The 16,036-nt window shown below is 35.3% G+C and overlaps 1 pseudogene; it reads right to left on the bottom strand.

Annotated features, from left to right (window-relative positions):
- Positions 1-3,736: 3,736 nt before the first annotated feature.
- Positions 3,737-6,477, bottom strand: LOC114519696 (annotated as a pseudogene).
- Between the last annotated feature and the right edge of the window lie 9,559 nt (positions 6,478-16,036).

Here is a 16,036-nt window from a genome sequence, read left to right as displayed (position 1 = left end):
GTAATGTTGAACGATGCTGTGCGTCTCTTTAAAAAATTGACGAAACATTTCGAACACTGACAATTCAAGGTTTAAGCAAAGCTTAGCTAACAAAGCGACGTTTTATGTTTCTCGCAAGTGATGGACTTTTGAGACCGAGTCTCCGACCAGACTGAAACGGTATAATATGAACTTGTCTATCCTTGTGAGAGAAGAAAATTACTTTCTAAACAAATGCTTGATCGATTTATGTTGGTCTGACTACATCACGGGCATTCTTTGAGAGCGCCCGCAGTATCTTTGTAACGCGGATATATTTGAATACCTGAGAGTACTTGATATAAAACGGTATTATGAACTAAGGGTTGACAGGGGCATTTGGGTTATTTAAAGCTCTAGATTTGGGGCCGGTTGTTCAAAAGTAGGTTAACGCTAATCCAGGGTTAAACGTGCTTAACCCAGGGTTAAATTTTTAATTTTTGTATCTGCGCTAGCGCAGATATAATGTTATCGTGTTGTTAGCTGTTAACCGTAACCTTTAGCCAATCAGAGCGCTCCAAATCTTTGTCCGAGTGCATGCCGAAAGCTGTCGAGAGCTTCCGATTAATGCGTGTAAAACAAGATGGCGAATGTTAAAAGCATGGACATAAGCGATTTTAAACAACCAACACAAAATACAATCTTTTCTTCCATAATATGAATCACTGATATGAATGTAAGGCCATATTTCTGACTATGATGCCTTCTGCTAATATGGGTTTTCATGTTATACCGTGGAAGTACAACAACTGACTGGCAAGATATAAGAAATATTGTATTATTTGTATACAAACAAGAAAAGAACTTTGCATATACAGTTATCATAATTCATATAGATTGATCTAATCAGTGGCATACAATTTACTGTACAAAACAGAAGCTATTGATGCCTTCTGCTGGTATTGGCTTTCAAGTAAAATGGCAGTCTTATATACAGCTGCAGTAATCAAACCACACAATATATGATTTATGCATTGAAGTGGAGTTGAATATTACATCTGACTTTTAATCTTCTAAACATTTTGTGGTGATGTATGTGGGCTTTGGTTTGCAACGTCTTCACTACAAATGGGGATTTCTGGAATAGCTGATCCATGTTGCTCAAGAGTGGACATTGACAGGTGTCCATAAACAACATTAGTATTAAATAAAGTTGTGTGCAAATATGGATTCCATCAACAATTTTTCCTGTCAGGATTTATCCATATTATGTTGATTATAAATAATGGACAATTACCTCCTATCCCCATTGACATCTTAATTTATATATTGACAATTAAATAAAAAACCAAGGAACTCTTGTTACAGTTGCTGGATTTTATATCGGTTATTCACTTTTTCTATTGCATATGAAAATTTAGTCAATACCAGTTCCAGTCAGTACATTCTTTAGTACAATAGTACTAAAGAATTTTTTAAATTTTATAAAATATATATCATAAAACATTTTTTAAATGTACATACTTTAATCATGCTGATCAATGTTATTAAGAATATATTCTCTGAAAGTATTTTATAAATCATTTGTTTGCTTTGCTTATTGTCGGCAGTGCTAAAACTTTACCTAAATACCAATACTGTTACAGTTCATTAAAAAACCCAACATTGAAGCAAGTAAGATAAAACAAGTTTTTCATAACCATTACTACATTTCATCTTGCGCAGATACATGTACGCTTAGCGTGCCTCTCGTTTAACATAATTTTTCATCGTAATCGAAATGTTTGTTTTGGATGCCATTCTATCAGGTATCTTAGCTAATCATTGTATTTCAATCTTCAACTGAATCTCGATTCTCTTGATTGGCAATAGTCATGCTTTCTGAATTTAATAATCAAACATTGCTCGAAATACTAAAATCGATTGTTTATCATTTGCTTGAAATTTTTTTACATCGATTAACATAGAAAATGGCCTTTCATTTCGAGAATATTTCCCGCAATATTTTAAAAAGGACAAAGTTCCCGGAATTGCTATAAATGTTTGCTGACCGGAAAGATTGCTAATAGCATTTATCCGCATTACAAAGTTACTGCGGGCGCTCTCAAAGAACGCACGTGATGTAGTCAGACCCAATTTATGTAGTGTGTGTTTGGCGTTTGTTGTAATATTTTGTTATATTCGATAAACAATGTTACTGGCTTCCGAACTTTTCCGAATGACTCCGAGGTATCCGCGATAACGAATTAAGGTGTTAAGGGGTAATAAATTAATTAGTAAATTAAGGTGTAATATTGTAGTTATGGTTCTCGACGCAGCAGAAGCGAAATTAGCGCGTATATCCGCAAAACGCGTGTTTAACCGAGACGTTAAAAAGATAACAGATTCAATTGAAGTGAAAGATACCCATACGCTGGTTGAGAGTCGTTTCAACGATCTGAAGCGGCACTGGGATGATGTGCAAGAGAAACATGAACATTGCATATATAAAGCAACTTAGTATGCTTGCATGGCGCGCGCTTGAAACGTTTGAGTTTTCCTTTGTACATGCAGTTTAAGTGTGTTACCAAGGCAATGTCATGAAAACGTGTTTAATACTATTTCTGCGCCATCACTTTTAAAAACGTGTCCAAGTAGGCTTTAAGAAATATTAAGTTGGCGATATATCAGTAACTCAAAAATACACCTGTTCTATAAAACTTGGTCTGTAGTTTTTGAGGAAAAATAATTCTATTCCTCGAAAAGAAACTAAACGCTGACCCTGACAAAGTAGGATGTTTTGGAACTTTTCGTAGCAGAAATTTGGCTTGTTTTGGTCTACTATAACGAAGACGCTTTTAAGACGAAATTTTATAATTAATATATATAACTTCTCCCGTTCAAACCGTCGCACACGCTATGCATATAAAATAGCGCCTGGCATGAGAAGGGTTGAAGTTTGATCGTTTCGATCTAATGCACTTTGAAAGTGTACATTCATGCAGATATTTGATAGAGTAGGCATAATAAAACGCCTTATTATTACACTTTTGGTAACATGACGTGTGCCAGAAAAAGTCCTCGCACCGCAACTGACGTTAAGAACACAAGAAGCATGAAGTATTGTGAACCGCGCTGAAAGACATCCATGCAGCAAATACAGAATGAGTTAAATAGGCACCGCTGTTGACCCTTTAAAACTGTCGCATACGAATAATAACAATCCATGACATGAGAAGGGGGTGTTATTGAGTTTTTGAAAGAAGGCATCTGCCACTGGAGTTTCGTGTATAATAGTTCCGCAGAATTGCAGCTGTATGTCATTAATTTTGTCAACCGTAAAATTTGACACTTGTTGTATTTTTGTTCAAATACTCTGTCTAATTTTCTAGTGAAATAAACAGAAATTATACTGAAATGGTTTTCGTTACAACCAAAATTTTGTTTGCCTTGACACTCTTGATATATTTTGGTGGGATTCTGAACAGTTGCAATGAAGATATTCCCATTTGTGACAATCAATTAAAACAACTGAAAGAGGACGTGAAAAACTGGGAAAAGAGATGTGTGAATGAAACTCTGGGAAACCTGGATGAAATTGAGCGCCATTTTATTGAAAGTCAACGATCTCGCAATGAAACCCTGCGATATTTCAATGAACGTCGACGTGAGAATAATTCCAATTTTTGCACGGAAGAAAAAGTATATCTCCAGGAGAGAATGCGAATGCACTCAGAGATATGCTTCTATGACGGTAAGCTAATCTATTTAATGATTTTGGTATTATATGTGTATGATATTAATGAAAGACAATATAAGATGTCAATAGAAGACGGGCTATAACTTCAATAGAAGTCGGGCTAACTTCAATAGAGGCCGGGCTATATAACTTCAATAGAAGATGGGCTAACTTCAATAGAAGACGGGCTAACTTCAATAGAAGATGTGCTAACTTCGATAGAAGATGGGCTAACTTCAATAGAAGATGGGCTAACTTCAATAGAAGACGGCTAACTTCAATAGAAGCCAGGTTAACTTTAATAGAAGATGGGCTAACTTCAACACAAGATGGGCTAACTTCAATAGAAGACCGGCTAACTTCAATAGAAGATGGGCTAACTTCAAAAGAAGCCAGGTTAACTTGAATAGAAGATGGGCTAATTTCAATAGAAGACGGGCTAACTTCAACAGAATCTGTGCTATGCCAACAGAAGATGGGCTAACTTTAATAGACTGAGTCGGGCTAACTTCAATAGAAGATGGGCTAACTTCAATAGAAGCCAGGTTAACTTTAATAGAAGATGGGCTAACTTCAACACAAGATGGGCTAACTTCAATAGAAGACCGGCTAACTTCAATAGAAGATGGGCTAACTTCAAAAGAAGCCAGGTTAACTTGAATAGAAGATGGGCTAATTTCAATAGAAGACGGGCTAACTTCAACAGAATCTGTGCTATGCCAGATTCTATTCCATTCTTTTTTTCTAGGACCTTATCCTGAGGAATATATGTTCTTGGTGAACGGGACTGCAATCATGGTTCTTGATATATTAACACTCGATAGAAGAGTAATCGTAAATGGAAAACGTGACATATGTACACTGGACATTGACATGAAGAATAGGAAAATATATTTTGGGGAATACGATAAAGAGATTCGTCGGGCAAATTATGACGGCACTTATGAAGAAATCATTGTGAAGGATGCTAACACACGTGGTTTAACAAATGATTGGATAGGACGTCGTCTATTCTGGGCTTCCTGGGGGAGCAGGTCCATTTACGTGGCAGCTTTGGACGGTAAAGACAAAAGATTGCTGATTGATACTCTCATGCCTGAGGTTATAGCAATTGACCCCATGGAAGGGTGAGTGTTTCATGAATTGAGACGTAATTGCGACAAGACCTGATTATTAGGTTCAATTTAAGAAAAGGATTATCCTTAAAAAGTCAGATTTTTAAGAAAGTTTTTCGCAATTTAGGTAACCATGCATGTTATTCAAATTTTGGGGATAAGTAACCATATTACTCAGTTTTTTCGATTTATTTTTGTCATGAATTCGTTCTTCTTGATTATTGTTTAAATTTAATGACTTTTCAGATGCTTTTTCTGTTGATTTTATAGATGTTATAATGTTGAGTGTCTACATTCAACACTCCCACTCACTCCTTTAAGTCCAAAGCTTGCTCGAAAACATTCAAAGGCCTACTCCGGGTCCTAAAGTTGCCTAAAGTCGCTGATACTTAGTGCAACTTAATGCAATTTAAGGCGACTTTAGGCGACTTAAGGAAATTTGTGCAAAAATGAGTGTCGACTTAAGGCGACTTTAGGCAACTTAAGGCGACTTTAAGCAACTTAAGGTGACTTTAGGCAACTTAAAGCAACTTTTAAAGGGATTTTACATACGAAAATAGCATGCATTCCTGCATTTTCTTAACTCTACTTCATATAGCAGTTCATCATCAAATATAGGCATTATTATGCACCAGACTTTTTAATCCATCAATAGGTATTGATTTAAAAAACTTTCAAAGCTTTAGCTACAATATAAATACAGTTTAATTATGGTTCCGCTATAGTCTATATTTTATTGTTTAGCTTTCATAAGCTATCATAAGCCACATCTTAACTTCTGAATTTTGAGATTTCAAAGTCAATTAACATAAAAATCATAGTTTAGCAAAATCAATTCATACGTAGCATCGCAGAAGGTTGCAACTGCAGTAAGTACAAATGTTTCTCTCAAATGTTTCATGCAGTCTTGTAATGTTACAGCAAATGATGCAATCTCACCCAACTTGAGAGATTCATCCAACTTGCTTTTCTTCGTTTGTATTAAACTAATTTGACCTCCAAATTTTGTGCCAGAAACAAAAGTGGTTTATCTTTATTTTAACATTGTGATTAAAATTAACATTAACATCTTTCCAGGACCTCTTTTTTAGCGAATGCTTGTTTAATTTGAGGTTTAAGCTACGATGGCAACTGTTGTCCATACACTGTAAAAAATGAATGGTTGAAACAACAAAAAAAAAAGGTTCTCCTGGATGCAACCAGGACAACCAATTAAAATTAGGTTATTTTTTTACCAAATTCATTTTGGTTAAAATTACCAATATTAATATTGGTTGAATCTACCAATATTTAATAGGTTGATGTAACCTATATTGAATTTGGTTAATGTAACCAATGTGCAATGGTTTTTTTGACCAATTATTTCAACCAATTAAAGATTGGTTAAATTATCCTGAAATTCAGAGCACTTCAAATCAAATTTTGTCAAAACACACATATATATTATAGAAGATCTAATATAATAAATAAATTATCCTAATGGTTATTTGCATACATATATACAAATTACTACATTCAAACACTTATCTTACTAGGATTCATCTATCTATACTTAAGTCATTTCCAGGTTCTCAAAGCTGCGGTAAAAAGTTTTTTTAACTCCAATTGGAATGTTCGTTTTTCCGTCTGTTTGTAGTAATATCTGGTCCAGAAGAAGGAACACATTCTTTGTCTACCCACCTCCATCTTTAGGGTTCTCTGCGTTGGATACATACAATGCAGTCAGCAAACACACAACAGCATTTAAGATGGAAAACTGCTTAAACTTTATTGCTACCATGCCTTCAGCCAAAAGGTCTAGTGAATGGATGTCACCAAGAGATCCAGTTAATAGCAACTTCGGGAATGTTCTTTTTTTACAATGGTCTAAATTTCAACACCACTGTCATCCTAAAATAAAATTTAAAAATTATAAAACTTTATATTCCTAAGCTTGGAAATAAAACATTTAAATATGGGAAAAATCCTGGGACACAAAAGAGCAAGACCCTACACTTGACAAGCAGCCACTTGAGCACATTTTTAGTTCTTATGGAGTAACTCTTGAACTATAGTTTAATATTTACAGGGACAATTTCCCAAAATAATTGTCCAGATCTTTCTCTGCCTCAACTGATGCAGCGGGGCAGTGTAGATGCAATGGTTTTCAATTTCTATTAAATAAGTTTGATTACAAGATTCAGCAGGCAACATAATAAATGTGATTTGCATAGTTCAACATTGTATATTATATATATATATATCTGTAGATACCTTTTTCTAGTTCGTGACAATCTCTAATAGACCAATAATGTGTTGGACATCTTTGTTCTTGTTCTTCTCCAGAGCAGCCAGCATTGATGGCTTCTTTGAATCAATGTTTGGGCATCTTAAACATGTGCATCGAAATGATGCTCTACACACAGAAAAAGTAAAAGTCAACAATTAGCTAAACCAAGATATGTATATAAGATATATTAACTTCCACAAATAGTTACTAACAATTACTACTTACCACATATACTCTTAACTTTCTCTGGGTCGAGTTGGGGTTTTGCATCCTTTTCTTTAAAGACATTTGAAAGTTTCCCAGGGATGGAATGAGAGCAAAGTTGTTCTTGCATCCTCGACATGCCCATAATTGCATAAACCAAATTTTGACCTTTGGTTAATATGTTTGGATATAAGAAAATCTGTAAATTTTAACAGTAAATATGAAATTTAAACATTTGACACCTTATTCATTCTTAGCATGATGCCATGATATAGCTATAGAATTTATAAATGTACTGCAAAAGCATTGACAGAAATAGTTGTAATGGCCCTATTTATAATGATATAAATAAAAGGTATATTATATTATCTATATGATTCACCAGAAGTAGGATTTGCAGTTGTTGAGTTTTGACAGCATAAATACAATAATACTTGCCATTTCTGATTCAGCATCAGAATTTGAGGATTTCTGATTCAGCATCAGTCACAAGAATCTTGCACTTGTAAAGGTGATCTTGAAGCCTTGATGGAGTGAATAAAGTAATCTTTTAAATTACTCAGTGCATGGTTATATATAGAGGGCATTTCATATTTAATTAATACTAGTAGGCATGTGACAGCTAGACAAAGTTTTGAAAAAGTGTCCAGCAGCCATACAAATTAAGTCTGATCTGAAAAAATAGTCAATATTTTAAATATAAACATATACTATATACAAACACACTCACCACTGAATTATAATACTTTAGCTGTACACATGTTGTTGTTGAAATTGTAGATAGTTGAATGGAACCTTTGATTATTTTCTTATCAACTTTAGAAATTCCACATGGCCATGACACAATTACTTCTTCCTCGCGATCACAGTCACTATTCACAAATAATCCGGATCTCCTCGCATATTAATCCAGCGTGTTTCACCAATTTCGCATGACTACTCATTGACAAATTCAAATAACGCGTATTTTATGTTAAAATACGAAAGAAAAACTCACTAAATTCTACTATAAAACCTTGAACCGATGACAAAGAGTCAAAGACGCGCTCAAAATTTGAAAATAAAGCGTGTCGGCACAGATTAACACCCAGATGTCTCACTTCTGACTCAAAAGCGTAAGCGATTCGTCACTGCGCATCGCTTTCTGCGCACGCTTAGCAAGTGACTAGAGGCATTCACCCCCCCGAAATAAAATTTCAAAATGGAGACGAAATGAATTGAAGTGAAAACCTGCACGATCAGTGGCGTAGCCAGCATCGATAATTGGGGGGGCCCATATTCATACATTCATGTAAACAGACTGTAAAGACAATTGATTTAAAAAGAAATTAATCCTGCGTATCACGAATATATGAATATGGGCCCCCCCAATTATCGTTCTGGCTACGCCACTGTGCACGATGTGTCAAATGAGTCGGAATATATGTACATTTATTGATTTGTACAGGAAGTTCCATTCAATGTAAAGATATTCAAACACTTTTTAAAAGAAATATGTTTGAAATTATGGAGATTTCTACTGCTTATAATTTTCCGCTCCTACGACAATCGAAAAAAGATAAAACACTCGAACAATATTGAAAACGAGGTACTCTAAACTCACTTTTCCAAAGCGGGTATAGATGATGATGGATTCAGACACAAACTTAACTACACAGTCGCCTTTTCTAGCAAATGAGAGGAGGTTTTTTTCCATGTATAAAATAGTTCGGCTCCATTTTGAAATTTCGGGGGGGTGAATGCCTCTAGTCACTTGCTGAGCAAGCGCTTACGCTTTTTTAATCAGAAGTGAGACATCTGGTGGTAATCTGTGGTGTCGGTTATTATACAAGTCCCACATAACCTTGCGGTCCTTTTTGGGCAAAACGCCCGCCACCTAACCTGCGAACAGGTATATTATGAAAACAGTTTACAGATAAGTGTGAAATATGTGTGATTTGTCCTTACAAAACGAGTGATTTTTGCTGAGAATTTTAACTTTAAGATTTAATATTCTATAGGATTTGTAAATTCTATAGAATACGGCAATGGAATTCTATATAGCATAAGATCATAAGAAGTCCTATAGAATATTCTATAGCCATAGGATTTAGAATGTGCTATAGCATTCTAGCATATTCTATTGGATTCAATAGAACATAGAACCAGAGGTCAACAAATATACCCCATTGACCACAAAGATTAATTGGTCAATTTAACCAAATTTTATTTGTTGCTACTAAATATATTTGGTTGTTTTTACCAATATGAGCTTTCATATCCATTTTACCAATTTTTTATTGGTTATTTCTACCATTTTAATTTGGTTTTAACCAATTTAATTGGTTGAAACAACCATTTTATATGGTTGCAACCTTTTCTTTTGGTCATTTCAACCATTTAGTTTTTACAGTGCAGAACGTTGTAATATAATAGCGCCCAAAGCAAAGTTTGTAAAACAAAGAAGCTTCTTGCCCACTGAAGCATCCGAAATGATCTTCGCAGTTGACCTTGTTCGTTTGAAACCAAATAATTTTACCTTAAAATCAATCTCAAAACGCTTTTTCACCACTAAGCAATCACATCCAACATTACAGTTGGAAATGCCGACTTTATAATGTGATAACTCGGCAAAAATAGCCTCAAAGAACAACAACATCAAGACCATCCGAGCTACACGACTGCACGCCATGATGTGAGTGTCTAATGTGATTAGACGGTCAGACGACGTATTTTAGTTGATTTTCAGCCAAATGTGTGGCTGTTCTTCGCAATTTTAATTTAGCGATGCGGTTGCATGTAATGTTGCGATTATGCTCAATCCGGAAGGGGATAGTTATGAATTGCAAAAACAAATACATCAGATGAAAGATTATACTTTAAGCTTTCAAATGAAACCTTCTGCGTATTCATAGGGTAAATACTTGCTAAGATAACCTTGTGTAAACAGAACGTCCGGAAAATAGTAGAGTCCTCGAGTATTTCATAGAAATGTTACATCGTAACGTTTGCAGTATTTAGCTTCGATTGTATGCTTCAAATCTGATCGAAATATCGCGTGCATACTCTCACATCTCTCGCAAATCCGGGCTTCTTTGGTTTTTGCATATTAAATGCAAATGCGCTAGTATCAGTGCACTGCATGCAGGGCCGTAGCTAGACCACTTAATTGGGCGGGAGGTGTGTATTTATATATTCATGTTTATGTACCGTAGGAACAATAGCGTACAAAAGAAATCAGTCGGGCATAGGAGGAATATATGAATATACTCCCCCCCAATTAAGCATCTAGCTACGGACCTGATCAGTGGGTGTATCTGCCCCCGTCGTGCGAGGTATGACTTCCAGTCAAGTCCGCGTTTTGGGATGTTTTCCGTAACCGTCTCTACGTTGACTTTGTTATTCTCTTTTTGTTGCAATACCGCTTGAACTCAGATTGATTCTGTGGTAACCTTTCTTTCCTCTTTCTCTAGTGGTATTTTGCTGCTTCTGTCTCAATTCTCATACAAAACACCCTGGCATTGTCCTTATCCCAAGGTTCATCCTGTTTTAATTCAGAATCGTCCTTGGTTAGGATCGCAGTATATATAAATATATATATATATATATATATATATATATATATATATATATATATATATATTTATATATATAAATATATATATATATATATATATATATATATATATATATTGATATCTCTTTTGATAGCTCTTTTGAGGTTCAGAGCAATCAAATTTCAAAACTTTTGGCATGCCGCCAACCATAATTTCGCCTTGTTTAATATTTGGGACTTCCCCTCAACATCTTCCAGCTATCCCTCGATGGAACGGCATTGCTAGACAAGTTTTATGACAAATTGCAACGTATATGAAATGAGCCTTTATTCTCGATCGCGCTACCTGTGATCATTGCAGTCCCAAAGATATCTTCTTTCCGTGGTTTCCATAACTTATTTGCGCACGACTGTTCTCATAGGGGGATAGCAATGACAAAAGAGACAAAAAGAACTTTTGAAAAGATTGTATCATCCCTTCCTTCCTCGTAGTTGCATTTTGAAAGAAATTTCCGTTAATTGTTGAAAAGCTACATCTTTCTCACCTGATGCGTTTACTTTCAATTCAGGGTAATAATTAGGTAGATTTACGAATTATAATATCCTGACCGACCAAAAGCTTTGGCCAGTTTACTGATCAATAGCTTCGTCATTAATTTTAATATATATCATTAGCTTTTTTGGAAAATTGTTGTAAAACACACCCCTAATTAATGTCTTCATCACAGCCGCGAATATTAATCTGTTGCTTTTACCTCGAGGCTTAATGGTAACTCATTAAACCCATTAAAGTTTTGAATGAATGACGCTTTAGTCTCTTTTGGAGAATCACGTTTCTTTCGTCTGATTAAAAGTGTTTTTCTGATACTACGTATAGTATTTTTGCAATTGCGTGATTTAAACGTAACTGGGTTGTGATAATTGGGGGCGAGGGAGAGAATGTACTCTCGTATGTTCGTTTTGCCCGATAAATTTCCGGCTTTCTACGCAATTGCGATTTCGTATGCCAGTAAGGGAATATGCTCAATGGATTCACGTCTAAACCTTCCCAGTATGATGGAACTACTCCCGTCCAAACCAGACAAACATACATCGACTTTTTTATTCTCTTCAAACCGTAGTAAACGCCCAGAAACTAAATCCAATGGTAAAATTACTTCAGAATCTCTTCTAAACATTAAATAGGAATGTCTTTGTCCAGAACTGTTGTGTACTGCTGAAGAATAGGACAAGAATATGAGAGGAATATGATCATCCTAAATCTGTTGATGTTTTCCAAACAATATTGCCAGTCAGTGTATGGCGTAGTCATTCCGATTATGTACTTATTAATCATTTCTCCAGAAATTTTTTTTTCAGAGTCAATGAACACCAAAATATTAGCGTCAAAGTTTTTTTCCTAACACACCCTTTCGATAACTACGTCAGAATATTCATCGTTTTAAATTGGGAACCACCTTAAAAGAGACTCATTTTGAGTTTTACCCTGATGAGCCATGTCCAAAGATGCAAAACATTCTTCTTCAACACATGCATGAAAAATACCTCGCAAGAATGTATGACGCGAGTTTATTGCAACCAGATATTTTAGTAAGTAGTAGGGACCCCGAGGAGAACGTTTGACTCCGGCTCCCGCGCAGTTTCAAAATTTATTGGAGTCATTTTTTCTCTAAACATGCTATTTTGTATTTCTATTTTTTTATTACCTCTACAGTAAAATACGCGCATAATAACTCCATTCAGGGATATCCGATATTTCGTATAAATTTTATTCCAAATGAACATAACTGCATCGTAGCGCCTCCAAATTACGACAGTCTTCTTTATAGATACTATAAAACTATCTATTCATTTTGTATTAGCCAGAAATCACGGAAATGACACGACAGATGCCGTGTTAACTAATTTGTGTATCTGTTGAAACCCATTGCCGCACTACATTCAGCGCGTAAAAAACTGAATTAATTCAACTTTAAATTAGCTATAAGGTAGCTAGTTTCGTACATCTAATTGCTTTGGAGTAAAGGCTCGGTACGTGCACAAGGTCTTGTACTCATGGGACAGAACTGAAAGTAATAAAATTGGAATATATCAATTTGCTATAAATACTTGTGAGTTGTCATTTAATTAGTCGTTTTTAATAGCTATAACTTTAGCGTTTTACTGCTATGATTAGCACAGTTACTCAGATACTCTTAAAGGACATTGGCAGTCAAAATTTTTATCGTATATTTTAAAGGTTTTACCTCATCTAATAAAGGATACGATTTTTAGTTTATGAGTAATGTGAACCTAAATTCATCGAAAATGTGAAACTCGTCGGCCATTTTGAATCGATTTTTCAAAAAATTATCCCGCTCTCAAAGTTGCTGATTTGACGTCATTTGATGGGTTGCAACAACACAACACTATATTTTTGCAGTGTGTTTGTCCATGTTTGTTGCGTTTTACAAGATAGTTGTAGTTTTTTACGTTTGTTATGGAAGATATTCACGAAAACCAGCGAGGAGAGGTGTTGCCCTACCAATTTGAGCCAGAACCGGCTTCAGTAACTAGCGATAATAGCAACGAAAGCGATGCCGACGAAAGTAGTGATAGTGCTTCGTCTGAGGAAAATTTCGAGCAAGAATTTGAAAGAGCAAATGCCTGGCGCCTTCAAAATCTTAGTTGGTGTAAATGTGGGCATTGCGCATTATCAACTAAAGCTGTTGAGTGCTTTTGTTGTCATGAGAAAGCGCTGGAATATGACGAGTACGAAGTGCTTCTGGATCAAGCAAAGGCACAAGGTGAAACATGTTTGACAGCGCATCCGGAGTTTATAGACAATATGCTATCAGAGAGCGTCCTGAAGATAGATGTTTGTCAATATCTGGAAGAAAACTGGCCTCTAAATGATGGAGATTTGGAAAGAATGCACAAACTGTATAGATTAGTGGCATATCGCCGTTGTTCTCGCTGGATTTTCCAGATCTTGGGTAAAAGGAAACGAAGACCTTTTCCTTCTTGCGTGTATTCCAGCATTAGAGAACGCTTCGCTTCGTCTGATGGCATTTATACGCATTTTAAATATGCCAAAAAATCAAAACGGTAATTATATCTTTTTTCACTACGTTGAAAACTCATAAGTAAAGCTTGATGTGTAATGTTATGAACAATGCTTGCCTAATCTCAAAGATTATATGTAAAATTATGAATAATGCTTGTCTAATCTCAAAGATTGGGCGCATAAGTTAAAACACATTTTTTCACCATATGGTTCAAAGACTTCATCATTCAAAAGCTAAAAGCCTGTTTTTTAATATAAAATTCCCCCATTTATCTAATAACTAACCCACAATGGCTGAATAGCATGCCAAAGTTTGATTACAATTGACAGAAAGTCATAACAGAGGTTAAGTGATGTAACAAAAAATGTGTGTCTCATTCGCGATTTTTACATTTTTCCTCCTTACAATTGCATTTGTTGTCACACAGGACTTCCATTCCCCTACAGTTGCACTTTCTTGTTGCGCACATTCCTTTGCAATAGCATGGCTTAATCACCATTCTTTGTTGTTTACTTGTAGGTAGGGCTGGTGTACTGAATCTGGACTTTTTTTGGGCTACAACGTCATCTTTTAAAGGCCGCTCTTTTCCTGCTAAGTACTGGGACACAAGAGACTCTGGTTCAGCTGGGAGAATTTCCTTTGCATGAGCCTCTGCTTTTTTCATGGTTTGATACTTATTTCTCAAGTAGATAACTTGTCCAGTATCAGTTGTACGTATCCTGTAACATTAGATTTTTTAAAAGTTATATTGTGTTTTAAGTATATGTTTAAAGTATAAGGGTTCAACATTTTTTTAACTCACTAAGTTGCAAGAAAAGTAATATAGTAGGGTGAATTGATGATTAATAATGGTTAAACACTGGTCAAAAAAATGTTTGTAAACATGTATGAAGCGGGGGATATGGAGGGGCATAAATGCTTGTCCTTACCATAGGTGGGCTTTTCCTTTAAGGGTTTTGCAACAGCCTTTTCCCCTTTAAAAGCCTTTGGGTAAGCAATTGCCCATCGGAGCTTTCCTTCAGCCGTTTTTGCTTGTGGTCTGTTGCTGTTTTCATTAAAGTGCAAGTTTGAGCAGTACAACCTGTTAAAATAGTATTAAAAGGTCCTAAACTTTAAGATATTAACCTTATTAATATAGTCAGGTACCAATCAATGCTGAAAACCTACCTTGCACTTAATGAATGATACGAATGATAGGTGTTCTTTGATGCAAAGGTATTGTCCAAAGCATGTTTTGCCTCCAACCCAGAAGTCTGGTGGTACTGGGACAACTTTCGAATTGCTTTGACGAGTCGAGGTTTTGTTAGCATTTCCTCTAACTTTTTGAATGCAGCTGAACCTATAAGAGTCAAGTTTATTAATGAATAGTCAAAATTTTGATACCAGATGCATCTTGCATGAAATGTTGTGCATATATGCACTTTCCAGTTGAGTTTGAAAGACCTTAGTTTGTTTTATAGTTTCAGGACATTGGTTTATAAATGAATATAACTCAATAAAATTGGACATGATAAAGTGAAATGCATGCAATCATATCAAAAGTTCAAAACAACAATTAAAATTTCTCAGCATGCTGATAATAACAACAATTGTTTTCAAAGAAAAAAAGTTATAAAATTTTACTCAACCTTGCTTAAGCCATTCTCGTTCAATTGTGTCATGAAGGCATTCTTTAAAGATCTTATGGTTTTGATGTTGGTGAATGTTCACAATGTGATTCAGAATGCTGAGCCATTTTTCCTCCCTTTCATCTTCTGACTGACCAGTGGCACCAACCCAATAGATATGATTGATGATTGACTGTGAAAAAATCAAATATCAAGTTAATCACCTCTGTCAGTTTCCAATTCTTTTTGAAATCAATTTGTTGAGTTACCCCAATCCATGGTTTAATTGATTTAAATTTTTTCTTCTTGGCAACCTTCGTTAACTTCTTTTTCTCGCCTTAAAAATATTAATGTGCATCTAGAGTCCCTGCATTCAAACAATATCCAGCCATGCCATAAAAATATTGCCATACCTTTTGCTACATGCCAGACGTCATAGGAATGTTCTATTTCTGGTTTCTCATTTTCCATGAATGCAGAAACTTGAGTATGACGATCTGTTACCAACTTAGTCACCTCAACCTGGTTGTCCTCCAAGCATTTCAATTGCCTCTTTAAAGATTCAAGCTCCATGGCATTTGAA

This window comes from Dendronephthya gigantea, unplaced genomic scaffold (assembly GCF_004324835.1).
Source record: "Dendronephthya gigantea isolate DGI-Jeju-01 unplaced genomic scaffold, DenGig_1.0 000014F, whole genome shotgun sequence".
Classification (NCBI taxonomy): domain Eukaryota; kingdom Metazoa; phylum Cnidaria; class Anthozoa; order Malacalcyonacea; family Nephtheidae; genus Dendronephthya; species Dendronephthya gigantea.
This window is presented reverse-complemented; position numbering and strand designations above follow the sequence as displayed.